The 19,132-nt window shown below is 43.4% G+C and overlaps 1 protein-coding gene and 1 pseudogene across 4 annotated transcripts in view; one reads left to right on the forward strand and one right to left on the reverse strand.

Moving 5' to 3' along the window:
* GLB1L2 (galactosidase beta 1 like 2) overlaps window positions 1–19,132 on the forward strand; it is a 2,046,079-nt gene that overhangs the window by 1,406,193 nt on the left and 620,754 nt on the right. The window lies entirely within an intron of this gene.
* Window positions 8,030–19,132, reverse strand: part of LOC122807950 — a 44,080-nt pseudogene continuing 32,977 nt past the window's right edge.

Raw genomic sequence — 19,132 nt, forward strand, 5'->3', positions numbered from 1 at the left:
ACTGGTACCCACTGTTAAAGAGCATGTCACACACGAAACCATGGCCTCTTCCTCAATGGCCACTTCTCCTGACACAGCACAATTACAAAACTCTGCATTCCAACCTGAAAACCTTGCGACTAACAGCCTGGAAAATACCTTGACTCCTCCTCAGGATAAGCTATCCAAGAGAGTGAAGGATATCATCATGGAAGCTCGCAGGCCTTCCACAAGAAAGGCATATTCAGCGAAATGGAAAAGATTTCACATTTGGAACACCACAAAGGGCCTAGATGCGACAGTGATGAACATGCCACATATCCTGGAATACTTGGCAGAAATGCTCCACAATGGCCTGTCTTACTCTTCCATTAAAATTCATGCTTCAGCAATTTCAGCAGAGTACAATACTGATCCACCTGTTTTTTCTCATCCTCTCCTAAGACAGTTTCTAAGAGGATTTAAAAACATCAATCCTCCAAGGAAACCTCCAGTTCCTACTTGGGACCTTAACTTCGTGTTGGAAAAACTGCCTCCCTTTGAATCAGCAGCATCTGCAGAACTACAGTTCCTGTCTTGAAAGACCGCCTTCCTTCTGGCCATAACCTCAGCAAGAAGAGTATCTGAGTTACAGGCCCTCATGTCAGTACAGCCATTTCTTATTTTTCATCAGGACAGAGTCTCATTGAGAACCAATCCTTCATTTATGCCAAAGGTGGTATCCAGGGTCTCATTAAACCAAGCTATTCACCTGCCTACCTTCTTTCCAAATCCACAAAACAAAGGGGAGAAACTTCTGCACACTCTGGACATACACAGACAGTTGTGCTACTACTTGGACAGAACGAAAAGCTACAGAAAAACTGACCAGCTGTTGGTAGCATATGCTGCTGGTGCACAAGGAAAAGCAACTTCCAAACAGACAATTTCAAAATGGATAGGGAATTGCATTAGTTTCTGTTATTCCTTCCATGGAAAAACTGTGCCAGCTAACATTAGACCTCATTCCACCAGAGCCACAGCCACCTCCACAGCCTTCTTAAGAGGGGTGGCTACCAAGGACATTTAAGAAGCTGCTACATGGAGCTCCGTGCATACATTTTCCAAGCATTACAATTTACCTTTATATTCCAGATCCAGAGCAGGCTTTGCTATGGCAGTCCTGCAGGGCATTTTAGCTACACCATCCTTTACATAGATCCTCCACCCCCAGATTGGCTATGGTATTCTACCCATATGTGATGACTGCAGATGCATCCTTTAAGGACATAGTACAGTTTTGTACCTACCATAAATGTAGATGTCCGATAGGTATGCATCTGCAGTCAGGTTTACCGTCTATTATGGTGTATTTGTTTTATATATATATATATATATATATATATATATATATATATATATATATATATATATATATGTATTTCTGTGCATGTTTGGAATTTATTGCATTTATCCAAATTTAGCCTTCCTTTGAGGGCACCTGGCATCTGGGGCAAGAAACACTGAGGAAGATGGCGTCGGCTGACACTTTTATACCCCAGGCGCTCTGACGTCGGGGAAGGGGCGACAGCGACGCCGACCCAGACTTTGGAATCCGCCGATCAAGGGCTGCCTGAGGCAGGACAACCCATATGTGATGACTGCAGATGCATACCTATCAGACATCTACATTTATGGTAGGTACAAAACTGTACTTTGTTGGTCGATTTGCTACTCTGTCATTAAAACAGTTTTCAGTTTCCAGCGAAGTGTTGCGACTGTTTTTCTTCATTTTTTACCCACTAAGAAATTGCTTGCAGAGCTCTTCTGTCCATCCCCTTAACAAGGAGTCCAGAACCTTGTTCAGGTTCAGTAAGCATGTTTATGCTTCAATGACCTTTGCTGGGTGGTCGTTGAATTACTTGGCATATTTCAAAAGATTGCAAAGAGATTTGGCTAAAGATCTCGCCAAATCTCTTTCTGACTCCATGTCTACAGCGGACCATAATAGAGTCTCTTCTCAACTGGCCACACTTCAGTCAGTAGGTAATGCATCTGTGAGGTTGATATCCCACACTGCAGAGGATGCCTCACAGGTGGCCAGTTAAGGCATGGCCATTAGGAGACATGCCTGGCTGAATGTGGCTTTGAGATTTTTCAGAGCCCTTCAAGTCTTTATTCTTCAGTGCTCCTTCTGATGGATTTTCTCTATTTAGACCAAAAGTAAAAGAAATGCTCTTTAGAAATGAACAAGAAGGAAAGACCCTGTCTGCCATGGGGATCTCTTTTTCTACTCCTCAAAGACCTCTTTCCTGGAATCATGGAGGAGGTAGAAAGATGTGGTTCTGCAAATCCCAAGATCCATTCCAAGACTCATGAGAAGATATTTCTCACAGAAGCAGAAGGGGGAACTCTAATGAAAGATACCAACCGTGTGGCAGAGGTGGCCTGCAGAACCGGGGTTTCCAGGATTCTTTCTCAGACAAAACCCTACCACTGTTCCTGAAAAGTTGCCCAACTGTTACCCTCTGTAGTCTCTCAGTGGGCGTTTGTCTGTGTACCAAAAAGCCTTGGTATTCATCACAAAAGATTACTGGGTGCAGAGTTATATCCAGAGGTTATATCATACCATTTTCCCAAACTCCCCCTGCAAGAATGAATAGAATCCCTCATGTTCCACTCAATCAGAGGGAGACCGCAGCATTAGAAATAGAAAAGTTGTTCAGAAAAAGAGACATTCAAAAGGTCCCCCCAGACCAGATAAGATCCGGAACCTACTCAAGATTCTTCTAAGTGCCAAAGAAGACATGGAACTTGAGACCTATCCTGGATCTCAGCACACTAAACCAAAATATGAACTATTTAAGGTTCTAGATGGTCACGGTTCAGTCCATTTTGCCAGTACTGTGAAAGGACGATTAGATGTGTGTTAGAACTACAGGATATGTACTATCATATCAAATTGAATAGGAGCTGCAGAATATATCTGCGCTTCCAGCTTGGGAGCCAGTCATTGCCAGTTCAGAGCAGTGCCCTTTGGCCTCACCACAGCCCCTAGGGTTTCCACCAAATGCATAGCGGTGGTAGCAGGTCACCTGAGACTGCAGGGATTCAGAGTTTTCCTGTATCTAGATGACTGACTAGTAACTGCCACATCTAGGCGTCTACTTCTATAGGCAAGGAACTGCTTGTTGCAGTTGTCTTTACCTAGGCATCATTGTCAATTACAGAAAATCACAACTCACCTACAGAGTCTGGAGTTCATAGGTGTGCATTTGGGCACTCGCTCAGATAGCCTCTCTTCTTCCAACATGAATCCTGGCCCTCAGATCCCTGGTCAAGAAAGTGATCTCACATACTTCTCTTCCAGCATGACTAACATTACAAGCCTTGGGATCCATGGCAGCAGCTATCACCCTAGCCCCTTTAGCCAGGTTTCACATGTGTATCCTGCAATGCATTCTATCCATACAGTGGTCTATTCTTCAGCAGCCTTTTTCGCTCCAGTGAAAATCACACAATCTTATAAAAAATATCTTCTTTGGTGGCTTTATTCAAGTAAAGTTACCCAAGGCTGTCCATTTCTTCTTCACCTGCCCACAGCCACAGTGACCACAGATGCCTCGAACTGGTATGGGGGCACTACTTGGGAAGGGCAGTCCAAGGTATGTGGTTCCCAGAAGAGACCAAGATATGCATATCATTGTCCTGAAAATAAGCAGTCCTCTGAGTGTTGCAGGCCTTTCAAGACACTCTCCTTCCGGGATGACTGCTATTCATATGGAGTCTGGTACATCAACAAACCAGGAGGAAGTAGATCTTACTTGCTATGTCAAGAAGCAACGAGAGTGAGGCAGTGGGTGATCTCTTTTGGTCACTTCCTTATAGCAATGCACATACCGGGGAAACCCATCATGGTTGCAGACAAGCTAAGCAGGTCCATTCTGATACCTTACAAGTGGTCTCTCAATGTCAGAATGGTGGAGAGAGTTTTCTGTCGATGGGGTCAACCCTGCTGTGATCATTTTGCTTCTCCCTCAACAATAAGTGCAACGGGTTCTTTGCCCTGGTCCCTCCAAAGGGGGAGATAACAAGAGATGCTGTAGTCCATGACTGTCCCTCCGGTCTCCTATATGCTTTACCCCCCACATTACTTGTAATCCCCAAATTTCTACAAAAGCGTACCAGTTGAAGAAGACCATTATCCTCATTGCACCTTTTTGGCCTCGTCAAATTTGTTTCCTTTCCTCTGGCCTCATGTTCTACATCTGCTCAGGATACTGGATCCCAATCCAGACCTTCCATCTCACCCGACAGGTATGACTGATCCAGATATAACGGTCTTAAACTAACCACATGGTTTCTGCAGTTCCACTAATTGCTAGACAGCCCAGGCTTTGTTTCCTGGTCTATCATATTTTATCATCATCTCAGAAGGTTTCTGACAGAAAGATGTACAGAAGTAAATGAAAGAGATTTGGTTTCTGTCCCTATAGCAGCTGTACTTGAGTTTTTAGCTTCAATTGTCAATGAAGGGGATAGTTTTTCTATTGAGGATCAGTTGGCTGCCATTTCAGACTTCCATCTAGGTGAAAATAATTCTTCCTTAGTTTCTTCTAGATTATGCAGTTTTTCTCAAAGGAGCATTTTTGCTTACACCTTCAGCAAAGGATCCTACTTCTCCTTGGGATTTAACTGTCCTGCTTCAAGGTCTTACCCAAAGCCTCTTTGAACCTTCAGCCCAGTCAGACCTTACGTTTTTGTACTGTAAAACCATTTTTATAGTTGCTGTTACATCAGCTAGATGATTATCTCAACTCCAGGCTCTCTCCTCCAAGCCTCCTTACCCGATTTTTCCACAAAGATGGGGTTTCCTTATGGACCAACCCATCTTTTTTGCCTAAGGTAGCTTCTGAATCTAATATCAGCCAAGTCATTAACTTCCCAGTTTTCTTTTCAAATTTTTCAAATAAGGGAGATTATATGCTCCATCTTTTGGATATGCATACACAACTTCAGTTTTATTTCCATCGGACCAAAGATGTCTTGAAGACTGACCAGTTTTGTATCCTTCTCACCTAACAGATCGGGCATATCATTTCTAAAGTTACTGTAGCCAAATGGTTAACTGATTTCTTGTGTATAGTAAAAGAGGGTTGTCCTTGCCAAGACTCCTAGAGATCATTCCACAAGGTCTATGACTGTATCCTCAGCATTTTCGTCAAGAGCTTCCATAGATGGCACTTGGTCAAGTGCTCATACCTTTATCGCGCATTACAAATTGGATTTGGTTTCGAGGAACAGAGCTGCTTTTGGCTCCGCAGTACTCTGAAATATCCTTCCATGAGGGCCACCCAAGGTTCATCTACCTGGGTACTATGTCCCATCAGTTGAGGAATGAATGAAAATGACATCAAATAAAAAAAGCTATGTACTTCTTATATCTGTGTTAGCCATTTTCATTCTTCCTCAACTTCCTGCCCTCCTAATCCTCCTCCCTTTTGCTCCTAGAGAGACCTAATGGGTATCATTGTAGGAACTATTGTTCATTGAGCTCCAGTTCTATTCTTTTAACCTATACCTTTTTTCTCTTACAGTATTATTCATTATATACTAAGGGCATCAAACTTGATCTGAGGTATGTTTAGGCTGGTGGGGCATTATGGGTAAAGGGAGAAGCTCAAGTGTTGGATCCGAGGAGCTGGAAAAAGTGTCTGAATCAGATCTGAAACCCCATCAGTTGAGAAAGAATGAAAATGGACAAGACCGGTATAAATTTTTATAATTTTCCTCAGTTGAAACTTGGCTTTCAGATGCACAACTAATACTTGACTCAAACAAAACAAAGCTCCTCATCTTCCAACCCACCAGTTTAATATTAAAGCCAATGACAATACCATTATCCCCCCAACAGACCACACCAAACTACTTGGAGTTGAAATTGACAATAACCTCACATTTGACATCCACATCTCGTTAACCATAAAAAAGTACACAAAAAACTAGGAGCTTTATACAGAAATAAGCAATTCCTCACCAAAACAGCCAAGATTTCTGTTGCAAATAGCCACCTTATCTCCACCTGTAGCTATTCTACACCTCTCCAGTATTTACCAACCTAAGGCAAAGTGAGTTAGGTAAACTCGAAGCTTGCTACAACACAATAGCAAGGTTTGCCACTGGTGCAAACTACCATAGCCACCACTGCACCTCACTTACTGAACTAGGCTGGCTAGAACTCCCTCACCTCCTTCAATGGTACCAACTCTCACTCACCCACAAACTACTAAATCATCCTCTAAAAGTCCCCTCTCTCCAAAATCTACTCCAACCCTATCATACCACTAGACCACTATGTTCCAGCAACAAAAATCAATTACAGGTAACTAAAACCAGGAACACTGCTGGAGAAGCTCTCTTTTCCTACTCCATAGCAAAATTATGGAATACCCTTCCTCACACTATAACATCTGTGTCATCACATACTAACGTCAAAGCTGCTCTAAAATCTCATCTAAAAGAGCACTGGACATGCCCCTGTAACAGACCTCTCTACCTCAACCTCTCTAATCCCTTTCTTCCACCCCTCTAACTACCTCGGATTGCAGCCAAATACATTGCTTGTAAACCTCTATCTCAGCTGTAATCTTAGCCACTGTTATTCATGGGTAATAGCTGCTAGTTCAGCTATTAAAATACTTGTTGGTCTTTATGGCACCAAGGATATAAGTGTTGTACCATTTAACTAAATAATTTCTTTTTGAACTATAACTGTTTACTACTATTGTTAAACAAAACCTACCTATACTTCTTGTAACTTGCAATTAATTTTTAATTGTTTCTATTATGGAGCTTTTCTCCCTGGGCCTCCGCTGAAAAAGGACCTGTGTCCAGTCTGACTTTCTCGGTCAACAAATGTAAATAAATAAATAATGTTATGGCAAGTGCATAATTTTTCTGGATTCCAATCCTACTCTCTGATAAGGATGGGAAGATTATAAGTATGGAAAAAGAGTGTATGCTTCTTCAGCTTTGATTTTTCAGAATTTTGAATTGTCAGGCTGATATGTTAAGGTTTGCTCTGGCTAGTTATGGAGTATGACAAATGTTTTATCTTCAGTTCCTTCTAAGGAAAACACTGCTTTAAATAATTTAGTTTCTTCTGTTGTACAAGTCACTACTCTTGTGCATATGACACAGTTGCTACTTCTTCCAAGGCTATGGCCACTGGTACTGTGTTGAGAAGATTTTTCCTGGCTGCATTCACAGAACCTCCCAGATGATGATAAAAATGAGATTTTAAATTCTCCTTTGGATAGAGATTTAGTTTTTGGACCCTTTGCTGCAGAGATATTCAAAAGGAGTCTGTAAATTATTTCAGGACTCCTTTTCAAGATTTTCTAAGGGATTCTGTATCCAGTTTTGGAAAAATAAACAAACAGTGTCAAGAAAATGGAGGTAAACAGATATTTTAGATTTGCTTATTCAAGCCAGTGCCTTTTACTATACTTCCAGTTCACACACATCACTCCTTGTGGTGTCCAGAACTTTTCTGGCTCTGGTTTCTTTAACTAAATGGCTTTCCAGCTAATAACAGGTAGTATTAGAAAGGACACGGAGTTATTAACAAAATGACTCTAAGATTGTTAATCTAGGATGCTCTGCAGTAGAGAAATTAATCACTGTCAGTTCATATTTATGCTTATATTTTCATAATTGAGAACCCTATACTTTATTGAAGGGTATGATGTGCTATTGCATGGTGGCGACAGGAAAATTCATTCATTGTCCATTTATATCACACTATACCTGAGATATTGCAAGTTTTTTTTTTTTTTTTTTTTTTAGTAGTTATGAAAATAAACAATATTTCCATAAGTATTTAATACTTCATAAAACAAGTGACTTACAAACTGCTACATTTCATCAGTTGAAACCTTAGATGTTACAGAAGAATACTGCCTTTCATATTTGCACTGTTAAGTTGCACATCTTGAGAGAGATATTCGGTGTTATTTGCTGTTTCTGAGGATGCCTCCTGTTCTCAGCTTAGTATGCCAAAAACCAAATGCTATAGTGTAGTCAACATTCGCAAAAAAGAAATAAGGACCGCAAAAAATGTCTGTCCAACTCCCAAAACAAGTGCTTCGAAAAGGTATCATTGTTTTTCCTGCAGCTCTGTAAACTCCAGCAATAGCTGCACTTATCAGGATTCCAGCAGTAAGTGGTCCAATGACTCCCATTAGCAGGATACCCACTGACATGAACCGACCACACTTATGATGCCAGAGAGTAAAGAGTGCGATAAGTCCAGCAGGGATATGGACAGAAAGAGAAGATATAACTGCCCATAGAAATTGCTATTTATACAATTAAGCATATGCTTTCATATTTTTGTAAACATATCAATAAATATACACAGAGAAATTTCTTGTTAACAAAAGTGTTCTGACAATATCAAAACTACCATAATCGCTTGACGTCAGAAAAGCACAAAACACTTTGTCCTTAGCTTTCATCCACTTTAATGATCGTGAACTTCATCAGAATGATCATCTACCCCATCCAACGTCATTTTATAACTCATTAAACAGTCACATGTTTCAAATCAATTAATATTTAAAAAGACAATGATAAAAATTATAATACACACATTTTTATCTTTTATAAAAGGATCTATATATGTATAAAAATAATAATAATACCTGAACATATATCTGTATATATAATTAGCATTATAAATTTCCTATCATGAGTTCTAAAAATAAACATATGTAGGAACTACATTAATTGTAAAAAGCACTTTAAATTAACTACTTCATTTAAACCTGGTTTAATGTCACCCCCCAGCCTAATCTGCCAAGTACTTTCCTTACATTCTAATCTGGTCTTAACATCAACAGAAAATTCTTTATCTGTATTATCAAGAACAGAACTTGTAAATTTCTTAAAAGATTTACATTCTTTTGCATGTCTTGCTAATGCATTTTTTTCATCTCCATTTTTTATAGCCAACTGATGTTCATATATTCTTCTTTTAAAACATCTTATGGTTTTACCTATGTAAAAACTTGTGCATGTAAGGCACTATGCCACGTACACTAACATGCTACTATTACAGTCAAAAAAGCTATTTGTCCAAACTGTTCTATTTATATGTTTAAAATAAATAGAAGATGAATTACTGACAAATCTACATTGTCTACAATTGTGACATGCAAAAGTTCCCTTTTTAGACACAATTTGCTTCTTATTAGTGTCTGACCCTTTATTTCCACTTTCCAAGATACTTTTTATGTTACAAACTTTCTTGTAAGTAAAGCTAGGACAAGGGCCAATAACTTTAACCAAATCTATATTTCCGAACAATATTTTCCAGTTCTCAATAATTAAATTTCTAATCAGTCCCATTTCATTCGAAATTGGCAAAGGGAAACAACAATTATATTGCACTACCATCTGTTCTTCTGTGGTACTGCAATTCATAACATTTAAATGTGTAGAATTACTATTACTTTTTAATATAGGTCCTACCTTCGTATTTCTCAAAAGAACAGCTTAATTTTCAATTATTTTAAGCCATCTCAACTCATACCCTCTTTTTAGAAAAAAGCCTATTAGAATTTCTAACTCTTTTAAAAATGTTGTGTCATCTGACGTGAGCCTGCTAAGCCTGATCATGGGACTGATTAGAAATTTAATTACGGAGAACTGGAAAATGCCTTTTTACTGTGTTTTTCTGTCAAAAAAGTAACTGTATTGGATTGGTAGTGTTTACTGGCAAATGCTGCTTATAATCCCTGGGAAAGAGTTACCATTTTTTGGCTTAACCATTGAATAGAGTACTGGTCCCACAGTCAGTCCTTCTTCTAGCCACAATAAGAAAAAAAAATAAGCAAACAGTCTTTGCCACCACAACAGGCTATCACTTTGCCTCAGCCGCTGGTGGGTGACTCTGCTGTGGCCATTTGTTGTACCCCAGACCACTGAACTTTTACTCCGGATCACCCTGTTGTAGCACCTATAAGCCACTATGGATGGGAGGTTAGCCACGTCCTCTGTGGCTGTTGGGGTCCCCTCAGTGGGCAAAGAGGATCCTCTCTTAGTGCTCCTGGAGAGGGAAAAGGGAAGGTTTCACTGTTTTGTCAGAATGCTGTCCCCATCCCTGGGGGAAGCTACTTCTGCCATTAGCAACACAGTTGTCCTCATTTCTCCTGTCAAAAATTAAACCGAAAACCAAGCATGTATGATCTACTTCTCAATTTTTCTTTGGATAGGAGTAGTTTATTGGGTCTGGCTCAGGATTTTAATTCAGGCTATTGATCTTTCTTATAAAGTAGATTCTGGTAAAAGAAAGAGGAATTCCATCCTTCCTGAAGAGATTCAAGATTCTGAATCTGAAAAGGAAGATTCGGGGCTGAATAGATTTCTGATTCGGAGTCAGAGTAGAGCTCAGCTGCTGATTTCTTTCATAGGAAGTTACTAGGCTATTGGCCCTGAGGCCCTTATAAGCCTAGCCAAGAGTTTAGCCTATGTTTAGACAAATCAGCACCTGATGCCCCTGTTCAGCAAAGACACTGGTGGAATCCCAGGGATGTATTTTCTATTTCCCATCCAGTTATCCAGGTTGTGCTTAAAAGGGGTAAAGAGGTACTCTTCTTGACATGGAGAAGGAGTCTGTTCCACAGATGGAGAAGTCTCTGGGACACAGATCTGTCCCGCCAACAAGTCCTATTGATGTCACAGACTAGATTGAGGCAGCATGTGAGGGTTACTCGAGTGGAGCTTAACTTGCAGATATGCAGCAGTCCCATCAAGGCGGGGTATGAGATTGCCTTGTATGCCTGACAGAGGTCACCTCTGAGGAGTCTGTATGAAACTGAGTAGAGGGATAGGCCTTTTAGCCTATCTGTGTATGGTAGATTTTTGAGGCCCTGGATTCTTCTGGTGAGGAACCTTTGTGGTCTCTCCAGCTACTGAATGCGCTTTGAGAGGTACATGCCAAATGGGGCATTATACTCAATAATGGACCTTATAAGGGAAGAATACTGGGATGTTATGACCTCCTTGTCCCTGGATGAGATACCCTTACTTATGAGGTGAGCCATGTAGAAAGCTTTCCATACAATGGAAGCAACATAGTGGTCAAAAGTCAGGTTGCTATCAGTCTGGGTGCCCAAATCCCTCATGACTGATTGTGTGCTTAGGAGTTTGTTATTAATGTGATAATTTGTGGGGATGCCACTCTCTCCAAAGGGGCTGATGATGCATTTTTTTGTATTCAGCTTGAGGCCATGTCTCAGACACCAGTCATTTGTTTGGGTGAGACCATCTTGGAGGATGTCCACCTCACTAGGGGAATTGATGACAGCACCCAGCTTGCAGTCATCTGCAAACTTGGTCAGCCATAGCCCACTGGTTTTGGCTTGCACCTCAGAAAAGTATATCCCAAATAACAGTGGCCCCAAGATCGAACCCTGGTTAATTAGGTGGGTTCCATCAGTGAGCCAGTTAGCTACTCATCTGGTAGCATACGGACTGATGCCTAGTTGAGAGAGTTTATCTATTATGCCCAAGTGGGGAATAGTGTTGAAGGCTTTGACCAGGTCAAGGTAGCCAGTGTGCACCATCTTCCCCCTCATCCATGGCTTTGGTGATTGTCTCAAAAAAGTTGACCAAAATTAACAGACATGACCTCCCCATGACGAAGCCAAACTGTGTGGGATCAAGTATTTGGAGATTGCCAATGTCCTTGTTAATGTCCATGATAATCTGTTTCATGGCCTTGCAGTTCAGGCTAGTTAGGCTGATGGTTCTATAACTTCCAGGATCGGTGGATGGCAGTGGCTTTCCTCCACTCAGCTGGGACAAAGCCTGTACTCGGGCTTTGATTGAATAGGGTGCCTAATGATGCTGCAAGTTCCAGCCTGAGTTCATGTAGGATGCAGCCTGGGATGTTATCGGGTCCCATGGAGGCTGTATTTTTTGCCTTTGAAAGAGCAGTGATGACGTGATCCCTAGATATAAGGGGAAGGGGCAGGTGCTGGGAATGTACTGATTTACTGATGGGGGGACAGAGGGGTGAAATTTTTGCTGAATCTATCAGCCAGCAAGTTTGCTATACCTTAAAGCATTTGTATATGTGGTGTGCTTGACGTCCAGTTCTGAACATATCTGGGTGCTACCTTTGAGGTTACAGACATATGTGAAGAAGGCCTTTTGATCTCTAGCAAATGTGGCCAGTTTGGACTCGAAGTTTGTGGGGGTTTCCTTTTTTCTGAGACTATTGCTAGAATGCACCAGGGTTCTCATTTGGAAAACACTGAAGTTTCTCAGTACCTCTGAAAATACAATAAGTTGTTACAGAAGGATTTTCCAGAACCTACACTCATTCCTTCTGTCCTGTCTGCTGTACAGGATGTGTGTCTTACCACCTGCAGTTTTCCTGATAGTCAGCCAGCTTGCCCCTAAAAAGGCAGATAGGATGTATAAAGGTCCTCAGTCTTTTAAATTTTTATACACCATTCCTAAACCTGACCCATGAGTTATAGCTTTAGTTGATCTCACTGCTACTAACCACTTAATTCCAATCCTACTCTTTCTGATAAGGATGGAAGAACTATTGATGGCTATGGGTAAAATGTGTATACTTCAGCAACTTTGATTTTCAGAATTTTTAATTGTTATGCTCATATGTTAAAATTTGTTCCTGGCAAATTGAGAAAGTTTGAGGAATGTTTTATCTGCAGTTTCTTCTTGTGAGGAAAAATCTGCTTTAAGTGACGTAGTTTCTTGTATTGCATGGTTCACTACTAATTGTTTACAATCTGTGTACGTGTCTGATACATTTTCCAGAGCTATGGCCACTGGTAATGTTTTGAGGAAGCTTTTATAGCTGCATTCTCAGAACCACCCAGATTATAAAAATGAGACTGTAAATTCTTTCCTTGGATAGAGATTTAGTGTTTGGCCCCTCTGCTGCAGAGGTAATCAGAAAGTGTGATGAAAGGGCAAGCTGATCCAGGGAATCTCTAAGATTTTTCAGCCTTTTTTTTCCAGATTTTCCAAGTTATTTTATATGGGTCTATATTATATGATTGAAATTATAAAACATCGATGCTGATATAATCGACTCAATATAAGCGAAGTTTTAAAACTAACACGAACAAAAAAACACCTCAAAGCCAATAACTAGTCCCCGCCACTCACAAAGGTATATAAATGGTTACCACCACTCAAGGCAATCTTTTCACCACACTTTATTAAATAAATAGAATCCACATCAATCCATAGCAAAAAGGTCAAGCACTTTCATCAGATAGACTTCCTCAGAGGAAGTCTATTTGACGAAAGCACTTGACCTTTTTTGCTATGGATTGATGTGGATTTTATTTATTTAATAAAGTGTGGTGAAAAGATTGCCTTGAGTGATGGTAACCATTTATGCACCTTATATACCTTCGTGAGTGGCGGGGACTAGTTATTGGCTTGGAGGTGTTTTTTTGTTCGTGTTGGTGTATTTGCTGTTTTCTCCACATGTGGTTTTTTCTTCGTGAAATTTTAAAACTTCAAACATATAACAAAAATAAAATAAAACCAAAACCAATCTACCGAACGCTCTGAGCAGGGGGGCAAGCTCCCTGCACCCCCACACCCCCCCGCTACTTAAATATACCAATTCTGAAATCGTACTACAGTGAAGTGAGATCGCCGTAGGGAATATTTCCCTTTACTTCACTGTAGTGCAGTCTCGGAGTTGGTATATTTAAGTAGTGGGAGGGCTGCAGGGGAGGTTGCCCCCCTGCTCTCAGAACATTAGGGTAGTTTTTGTTTTTATTTATTTTTTTTATATGTTCGAAGTTTTAAAACTTTTCTCATATAGGGTCGATTATATGAGCATCGAAGTTTTAAAAGTTCGAGCATATAATATAGACCCTTTTATATCTCCAATTCCAATTTTTTTTAACACACAAAAAAAAAGGAATAAACAGTCTCAGTAAAATACAGATAAACAGCCACTTAAGAATAGAAATGGTAAGAAGGTTCCAAAATGAATTCAGGAAAACCTTTCATCTACATTTCTGAAGTACAGGCCAACACTAAGGGACTCTGGCTAACAAACTTCGCAGATGACTGCAAACTGGGAGCTATTATTGAATCCCCAAATTATGTGGATATTCTACAAAAGAGCCTTACAGAAACAGATGCTTGGTGCCAGAGCCATTGTCTCAAGCTCAATGCCAAGAAATGTATAGATGTTATGTGATCCTATCTCGCCTACATTCTGTACTGATGGGCTCGGAGCCGATCCCTTGGCTCCGACTCGGCACGCTATGCTATAGAGCGAGGCCTCTTATTGGCTGAGCTACTTCTTATCCCAGGATGCACCACCACTAATCCCCCAGATCTCGTTTGCCGCTTACAAGCTAAGACGTGGTCTCAACTTGGCTGGGCTAAGTACTAATTTATTTAGACTTTTCCTGTCAGGAATTTCCTAGTTTTCAACCCAAAAGCTGTTTTAACAGCTATTCTTGTGATACGTGTGTGTATTTGCTGATTTGGTTGAGAAAGTTGTTATTTTTTGTTAAGGGAAGGTTTCCCGTTTTAGTTAGAGGGGCCTTCCCCTTTTGCTATTCTAGCGTTATTTGTGGCTAGCGTTTATTAGTGGGTCAAGTACCCGTTTTAGTTAGAGGGTCTTGACCCTTTCTTTCTGTGTTTTTTCTTGTGCACTTGTTATTGTGTAAAAAAAAAAAAAAAAAAAAAAAAAAAAACTTTATATTTTGAACTGTAGCTAGTTTTCGTGTTATCTTAGATAACTGTTTCTTTAGTCATGTCCAAAGAACATAAACCCTCCGGGTTTAAAAAATGCATGAGGTGTGGTTTTAAGATGTCCATAACGGACGACCACTCCTCATGCGTTTACTGCTTAGGCGCCAAGCACCTACAAGAATCATGTAGCGTGTGTCACGCCTTCTCATCAAGGGTCCTCCAGGAGAGGAAAAACAAATTAATCCTTAAGGGGTTAATCAAGCCATCCTTCGAGGAAGCTTTATCTTCGTCTCCCTCTCCTTCAAAAAAGAAGAAAGCGTCGGCTTCGACCAGTCAGTCGGAACCGACTGCCAAAAAACCTAGGCAGACTTCTCCATCGGCTCCACGGACTTCAGAGCCGAGGGCGGAACGGTCTGCCTCGATGCCTCCAGCCTCGACCCTCTGGTTACGGAGCCGAGGACTGGGGCATCGAGGCGGTCACCTTCATCGGCTCCACTGATATTGGAGCCGATGAGGGTTACCGCTCAGACTCTTCCCTTCGAGCCGAAGTCCTTATCGGCACCGAGGGAAATTGCCTTGAGATCTCTCTCAGAGCCGATAGTGGTAGAATCCATTCGGAGCTGGTCCTCTAGTCCTTTGGAGCCGATGGAGAAATCGGTTCGGACCTGATCGATATCGTCCAGATCATCCAAGATGTCTGATTCGGACATCGACAGGGTGCTCCTTAGACTCTTCCAGTCTCCGGTGTTCCAAAAGCTAGTTTCGGCTCCAGCCCATTCGGCTTCGGAGCCGATGGTCCACCTCCCTACTATGGTTCCTCCTCCAACAGCCTCGGCACCGTTGGAGCCGGTGCTGGTGGAACCGGTGGAGGTTTTAGGGTCGGGCCTGACCCTTACTCCAACTCCGGCTCTTGGGTCGGAGTTCAGTACACGGACTTCTTCCTTCGGCCCCGGGGGGGATGCGTCGGGATTGATGTTTTCGGTCCCAAGTCTCCCTCTTGGTGCGTCGGCGGGAGTGCCATCTACTGTCGTGGCCACGGAGGTGGGACCCTCCCAGGATTCTGGTGGTCCCGCCTTCAGGGCTATGAGGAGTGCGTTAGCCAAATCATCTTTGGCTACCTCCACGGTCTCCCCAGCTCCTTCCCTGCATACCGAGACTGGGTCTTTGGCAGTCCCCCTGTCCTTAGACAGCGGAGCCCCGGGGCCTGAGGTTACCCCCACTGGGGTTTCCCCCCCTCCTGGAGGTCCTTCTGAAGCCTCTTCGGAAGAACCCCCCAGGAAAAGATCGTGCAAGAGGAAGCACGTTGACTCCCCTGATGAGTCTCTTACATCAGACACTGATCTCGATGATGCAGAGGGGTCCCCTAAGTCGTCCTCGGATGATGTCTCTTTTGCAGACATCCTGGAAGCCCTTAAACAACGAGGTGGCTGGCAGTCCAAACCCCCTTCTGCTGATGTCGGTGTTCCTTAAGGCCTTCGGGGCTCAGCCCTCCGCCTCCTGGGTGTCTCCGCCCTTCGACGAGCTCTTGGATTTGATCTGTCGAAGGGCGTGGGAACACCCAGACTCTGTGGAACTGGTGCCTGCTCGTCCGAATAAGTTCCTCTCGGCACCCCTGAAAAGAGTTTCTAACCAAAGGTGTGGCTGTAGATGCTTTGGTGGTGGCATCTGCTACCCAGCAAGATGTAGCAGAGGCTTCGACGTCCGTCCATCCTCCTAATAAGGAGTCTAGGAGCATGGATCGGTACGGAAAGCGCACCCTAAGTTCAGCGGCCTTTACATTAAGGTCCTTGAACTACCTTACGCACTTTACTAGATTTCAGAGGGATCTGATTAAAGAGCTTTCCGATTACCCTCTTGGGTAACCTGCCTGAGGAGCTGGCCCAGACGGTTGGCTCTCAGCTGGCTACATTGTCGTCCATTTCAAACTCGTCCATGAGGCTCATTTCTTATGCGGCCGAAGGGGCGAGTAGAGCGGCGGGTACAGGCATTGCTCTACGGAGACAAGCCTGGCTCCACCTGTGTCATTTTGCGGAGGCCTTTAAGTCTTCCTTTGCCGATGCCCCCTTTGATGGGTCCTCCCTGTTTGGACCCAAGGTAAAGGACACACTGACCCGCTGCGAACAGGAGGGTAAGACTCTGAATGCCGTAGGGGCACGATTTTCCACTCCCTTTCGGCCGTATCCCAAGGCTAAAAGAGAAGGGAAAATGTGGTTCTGTAGATCTCAGAAGCCTTACCCCTCTCAGCAGGATGATCCCCCTTCCAGAGGCAGGGGAGAGGGAAATTCTTCCGGAAGACGCCGTCCCAGAGGCGGCAGAGGCCCTCACAACACTGGAGACCGTGAGTCCTTTCGTGGCTCTTCAGCCTTTCACAGTCCCTGAGGGATTGCCCGACTGTGCAGCTCCGGAGCCAGTCGGGGGTCGTTTTTCGAAGCACCTGAAAGCCTGGGAAGGTATCACTCAGGACCGATGGGTGTTTCGAATTATCGCCGGAGGTTACACCATCCCTTTCTCTCACTCCCCACCTCAGTCCAAAAAAATCCCGGACCCGCCACCCAGTCAACGGGATACTGCAGCCTCAGAAGTTTCAAAGCTGCTGCAAAAAGGAGTCATCCAACCGGTCCCCGCAGACCAGATCGGATTAGGGACTTACTCAAGATTCTTTTTGGTGCCAAAAAAGACCGGGGACTTGAGGCCCATTTTGGACCTCAGCATTCTAAACCGTTCAGTCAGAAAGTCCAAGTTCCGAATGGTCACCCTACAAACCATTCTCCCATTGCTGGAGAAAGGTGTTTGGATGTGCTCCATAGATCTCAAGGACGCTTATTACCATATCATGGTACATCAAGCGTCCAGGAGACATCTGCGCTTCAGCCTAGGAGGCAGTCATTTTCAGTTCCGCGCGCTGCCCTTTGGTCTCACCACAGCCCCCAGGGTGTTCACCAAGTGCTTGGCAGTTGTGACTGCTCACCTGAGAAGTCTAGGATTCCAGGTGTTTCCGTATCTAGACGACTGGCTCCTAACTGCCACCTCCAAGCATCTACTACTGCAGAGCCTACAAGCCACTATATCACTGGGCAACTCCCTTGGAATCACCTTCAATTGGCCAAAGTCTGTGTTGCTGCCATCTCAACGAATAAGATTCATAGGGGTAGAGATAGACTCAAACCAAATGCGGGTCTATCTACCTACAGACAGAATACAAACCATACAGACTCAAGTTCGAGCCTTACTTCCCAGGTCCAAAGCCCCAGCCAGAATGGTCCTGCAGCTATTGAGATCCATGTCCACCACGGTTCTTCTAGTCCCCTTGGCAAGGTTGCACATGAGAATTCTCCAGTGGCTTCTTTCAGCTCAGTGGTCCTTTCAGGAACTCCCTCTGTCACCTCATATGGATCACGGAAACATGCAAACGGGACCTTCGCTGGTGGCTAGTGCCCTCCAATTTGGATCAGGAACGACCCTTTGTTCCACCTCCTCCTGCGGCCACTTTGAACACGGACGCCTCCCAGATGGGGTGGGGGGGGGCATTCCCTGGGCAGGTCAGTCCAAGGCAAATGGCACCCAGAAGAGACCCTACTTCATATCAACATCCTAGAAATGAGGGCGGTGCTTCTGTCCCTCCAAGCCCTTCACGATTACCTCCCTCAGGGCGTTATTGCCGTTCAGTTGTCTGGTATCTGAACAAACAGGGAGGGACCAGATCCTATCCTCTTTGCAGAGAGGCCATGAGAGTCTGGGAATGGGCAGTCTCGACCGAACGCTTTCTAGTGGCTACTCATATCCCGGGCAAGTCCAATGTGATAGCCGACAGACTGAGCAGAACCATCCTCTCTTCTCACGAATGGTCTCTGAACATGACAGTTGCAAGTCAGATTTTCAGCAGATGGGGAGTTCCGTGTTGCGACCTCTTCGCGACTCCACTAAATGCGAAGTGCAAAAAATTCTTCTCCCTAACCCCGGCTCCGGGGAAGAGCCCCATGGACGCACTAGCCCATCCTTGGCCCACCGGCTTGCTTTATGCCTTCCCCCCAGTTCCTCTCCTTCCCAGGGTGATCCAAAAGGCATCTCTCTTGGGGAGCAAAATGATCTTAGTTGCTCCTTACTGGCCTCGTCAAGTATGGTTTCCCTATCTTCGGAAATATGCTCTGGAAGGTCCATGGTTCCTGGATCAGATCCCAGACCTTTTGGTTCATCAGTCGGGACTATTCCACCAGTCCCTACACACCTTAAAATTGACGGCTTGGCTCCTCCTCTTCCGACTATAGTCAGGAGTCATACATTGGATCCAGAGGTTGTACACATATTATCTTCGGCCCATAAGTCTGCTACTAAGAAACTGTATTCTAGCAAATGGAAAAGATTTGCTATTTGGGCTCAACTCCGGGGCCTGGATCCCATCTCTATT

Source organism: Protopterus annectens, chromosome 8.part0 (genome assembly GCF_019279795.1).
Source record: "Protopterus annectens isolate FY-2018-M chromosome 8.part0, PAN1.0, whole genome shotgun sequence".
NCBI classification, from domain to species: domain Eukaryota; kingdom Metazoa; phylum Chordata; order Ceratodontiformes; family Protopteridae; genus Protopterus; species Protopterus annectens.